Source organism: Procambarus clarkii, chromosome 18 (assembly GCF_040958095.1).
Source record: "Procambarus clarkii isolate CNS0578487 chromosome 18, FALCON_Pclarkii_2.0, whole genome shotgun sequence".
Lineage (NCBI taxonomy): Eukaryota > Metazoa > Arthropoda > Malacostraca > Decapoda > Cambaridae > Procambarus > Procambarus clarkii.
The window spans coordinates 26,113,783-26,118,782 of record NC_091167.1 but is presented as its reverse complement, the minus strand read 5'-3'; the positions used below and the strand labels follow the sequence as shown (position 1 = coordinate 26,118,782).

The 5,000-nt window shown below is 39.9% G+C and overlaps 1 protein-coding gene across 1 annotated transcript in view; it reads right to left on the bottom strand.

The window, feature by feature from the left end:
* The window catches only part of gem (transcription factor CP2 like gemini), a 90,008-nt gene that overhangs the window by 907 nt on the left and 84,101 nt on the right, over positions 1 to 5,000 (bottom strand). The gene's annotated exons all lie outside the window — the stretch shown is intronic.

Genomic DNA, 5,000 nt, shown 5'->3' with positions numbered 1-5,000 from the left:
GCCTGGTTAGTTCTAAGCCTAAAGTAGCCATAGACAGTATGCTTTTATACTCTGCACTCGACCGCGATTCCTGAAACTCCATATTTATCAAGAATTGAAATAAATCATTATTGCAGGCCCTTAACATTTGTTTGTAGACATGCCTAAATATTGGTGTTATCCCTGACACACTTAAAACAGCAGAGTTTTATACTCTGGAGTATTAAAGTATACCACTCATAAAGGAGGCAATAGAGTCTCATCTCCCATCACACAAAATGGGTTCCCACATCATTAGAAAAAAAAGGAAAGCAAATATGTGACTTACTGTGGCCACGGTGAAACATGGAAATATCACGACGATGTCACAGTCCACAAACGTTCATGGAGCAATTGTCATGGGGTGGTCACCCTGGCCCCACCATAGAGTGGGAGTTGCCATGAAGATCTTTTTAGATAATTATTTCAATATCTCTGATTTGTTTATCACTTTTTTATGTGGTAATATTTTTCAAAAGTACGTATGTCATTTGAGACATTTATGTAATAAAATGTGTGCAACATCAATATGCTCAAAAACAGTACAATATATTCAAGTCACTAATATGGGCACAATATTATAGCTAAAACTATAAAACAAACTGTTTTGCTATTATTACACTATATAGACATTTTATAAATAACTATCTACATTTTTATGCACCATTATGAACTGTTAAGTAGTTCAGGTGGGTGCAATAATCTCAATCATAACCAATGATCTGAGTTCAGCCTAGCCTGAAATATTTTGCAAGAAACTATAACTGTATTGAATATATTATATTTTTTCATATTTTTAAAGTTTTACAATGATTTTTTCAAGTACAATGATGCATTTGGCTATTAATAATGCTATTTATATCACAGAACATGTAGAACATAAGTATGCACAGATATTCGTGTCACAAATATACACTATATATTATACTATATATTATATTCTTAAATAATAAAACATACTGTTTTTGCTGTTACAGTATTACACTGTATACACGTTATATACAGTATAACTATTTACATATTTACGCCCCACCACAAAGCTGTTGTGGTGGGTTCCAGCAGCATAGTGGCAAATGTTTATCAATTGGCGACATCATCTGACTCCACAAAATACCTCCCAATATTATTAATTCTATTACACACAAAAGACCACACTAGCATGATATATATCAATGAGAAAATCCCCTGGGGTTCTGAGGTGATGTGAACCAGTAACCAAGGCATTGCTAGCCACATACTCTACCACTGTACAACAACTGACTTGATAAGTCATACAACCAGATTTCTAATAAAATCACAAGACATCTGGAGGCCCCTCCTGAAGCCAGTCCAAGTTTTACGTGTGACCCACAAGCACTCGGATGCAGGCAAAGTAGTTCAACACCTGATGACCAGACTTCAGATACACACAGAAAATCAAAGCTACATGTACAGCTCATGGTTACCCTCTCAGTACTGAAGCTTTCACACCCAGGAAGGGTGCCCATGAATTTTTTTATAAGATGGCGACTGTTTACTGAAGGCCTGAGGAAGTAGATGCGAGCCCCGTGTAAATTCATGACTTTGAAATCTTACACGGTATTTACGAGGAATTTTCTTGGTACTTGCGCACCAAGAACATTCCTCATTGTGTTACAAAGTTGAAGCGGTTAATGAAGATGAGTTCCAGCTCCTGCACTTTGGAAAGACAAAAATATTAAAATGGAAAGCACATAAAAAATGCAGTCAAATCACAATATAGAATGAAAAAGCAATATAAAAGATTTAGGAGTAATCATTTTGGAAGGCCTTGCCTTTAAAGACCACAGCAAAGTAGCTGTCACAACTGCAAGACAAATGACAGGATGGATAACAAGAACCTTTCCAATAAGAGATGCCATACCAATACTTTTCAAGACGCTAGTGCTTTCGAGAGTAGAATACTGTTGCACAATAACAGCCCTATTCAAAGATGGAGAAATTGCTGACCTGGAGAGCATGCAAAGATCCTTTACTGCTAGAATCCACTAAAAAAGAAATCTAAATTATTTGACCAATTAAAAATTGGAAATCTGTCTTATAAAAAGCACAGGTGAGAGAGAGACATAATAATTGACACTAAGAAAATTTTAGAGGGACCAGTTCCGAATCTGCACATGGAAATAACATCACATTACTAAATTACTGAAACAGAATTTATTGTAATTTATTATGCAAGTATTACAGTACAGTATTGTCAGATAATAACAACTCGAAGCCTATACAAAAATTTATCACATGTTTTCAAGCCACAGTTGCACTATGCCTTGGAACACAAGAGCAGCTTGTACTGGACAAGTCTACAATTTTATTGTTAATTATTGCATTATATGCACTATATTAACATGATATCTTACAACAGCATCCATGATGATAAAATCACAGCAGTAAAAATTGTGAAATATAGTTCCAGTAGGAAGAAAACTGACTAGACACATGAGGTATTGGTTTCTGCACCATGATCGTAATGTGAGGGAGTAGGGGGGGGGGAGAGAAGTAGCATCAGTGCGATCATGCTCCCCTTACTTGCACTTGTTGCTTTTGTTCCTCCCTCACTGTTACTTGCTGAGAAAGTTCTTTATATTAATCTTAAATTTTTTGAGGTTAATAATGATTATAAATGAAGAATGCACAATAAGTTAATTTTTTAAGAACTTTTATACAGACTGGCTGACACTACAAATCTTGGTATTATTATGTGTGCCACTGCAAATAATTGTCAAATAGAATAATTATAATTCTATATGGAATTGTTCAGTAATGATTACTCTCTCATAAGCGACAATCAAAATAAATAGTGTAATAAATGTTTTTTTTTTTAGTGTCAAAGAAAGGCAAGTTACAATAGATTTGTATTTATATAACTGTACTGGCTCCCACCAGAAAACCAGCATTGAATGTAATGAAATGTCAGTTTCTGGGTGAGCTCTGGAGGCTCCGTGACACCATCACTTCCAATAGTCAACAGTTTTTCATCATTCCAGAACTGAGTGGTATCGGCGCGGCTCACCCAGGTGGGCTCCCCAATTCCCTAAACGAGGGGCAAGGTGGTGCTAACTAGCAAGGGGTTGGTTTGACAAAATTTTGGTTGTTTGTTTTCTTTGGGGGGAAATTCTTTTGGCAATATTAGGGCTTCAATCTCATTTTTAAATCATGCAGTAGATTGTTTTGATTCCCCTATCTTTCCGAGTGCTTCCCTGGTGGTGGCAAAGATGATGCACTTTAAATGTACTGTATAGTGTCCTTAGGACACAATTTTACCAGCTAGTTGTTTGCTTTGGCTCACCTATCTTTATGGGTGCCCACCCCGGTCAATGGCGGAATATGACATTCTGTAAATGTAAAGTGCTCATATGCCTTTGCTCCCTGGCCTCTCTGAGGGTACCAGGTTCTGGCCATGGTTCCCGGTAGGCATAAGAACTCCTGTGACTGATGACCCCAAACTAATATAGGACATATCAGTTCGGATAGCTTCAGGGAGCCGATGAGGCTCCAACAGAAAACCCAAGATTGAATGTAATGAAATGCCACTTTCTGGAGGGGCCTAGTGGCTCCCTGAACTAGCTCTTCCTCCCACATTGAGTCGCATCATTCACAGAATCGTGTATGGCCTACCAGAAACCAGAGCCACACCCATGCAACCCCCCTCTCCCTCACAAAGCAACAGGGAGCAAGGATTTATATGGTCCATCTCACTGAGAAAACAGCAAAATGGTAACCACAGTGAAAACCGTGTGATCTGGAAACGAGGCCCTGAAAAACCAGAGCCTCCAGTTCCACACTGATGTAAAGAAGTCCACCTGCAGGCAAGCATATGACTAGCAAATCCAACAGAGATCTCATCCTTAAACACGTACGAAATGCTGCACATAAATATGCAGTGCCAAACCCTGAAAAACCTGAAGATGATTTATACTCTGAATCCAGAATCACAACGGAAGGGACCGAAACATTCCACCGCAATTCAGACAAAGAACCACCAGAGAGCAGTTGGCATGGAGCAAGAACATGGTGACCATAAGGAGACAAAGGAGCTAAAGAGCATTTTAGACAGTGGGCAGCTTACAAACCATACTATGTTTTGAGGAAGATGTACAAACCTTGAGCCACTTGGTGAGCGCTGGTCACAAAACCTCAGTCTAGGTCTCAAGTGTCTGTAAACAAGTCGAGCATTGTAGGAAGGAATGGTACCGGGCTGCAAGCGCCTTACTCAGTTCTGTGGTACCTCGCTACAGACTCAAACCCCCAAAAAGTAAAGGAGTGACAAAGGAAGCCATCCAAGGGCAAACGGGGTCTGAATCCAATGGTTCTGAAAATAAAAATCGCAAAAGAGGTGGGCCACTGATACAATGTCTGCAGCAATACCTTGCCCAGTGGGTAAACATGCAGGCAAAGCTTACACTACTGCAAAACTGCTCAAACTGCTGACAGGAAACCCCAAACCACTCCACCAAACAGATATGAAAAGCAAAGACGAGCAGAGCAGCCGGAGGTAGAGAAAGGGATGCCAAGAATCCCAGTTGAGACCCAACCAAGCCTGAACCTGCAATGGAACCAATGAGAAAACTGCAATTGACAAAGAACCCAAACAATGCCAACTTCAAAGAATCAGATGCAATGATGGAATCACTGAAGAACCTGTATTGACCTGGTGAGAGTCGGCAGGACAATTGTAGGTTCTGCATGATCAGTTGGCAATGGAGAGTTGGTAGGGCAGGTGGGGTTCTGCATTGTGCAGGTGGAGATGGAGAGTCAACAGGGCAGCACAATGCAGTCGATGTAGTAGACAAGCCTGATGAAGGCATCTGTCACTGTCTGTGGTGGGAGTCACAGCTGAGGCAAAATTGAAGAGAGAAGGTTCATGTGGCTGAAGTGCAAAGGGGGTAGCAGAGGGGGTGGAAGACCTGTGAGTGACCATATTGTGGTTTATCCATTCTGTCAGAGCTAAGTGTTTTGTCACCCTT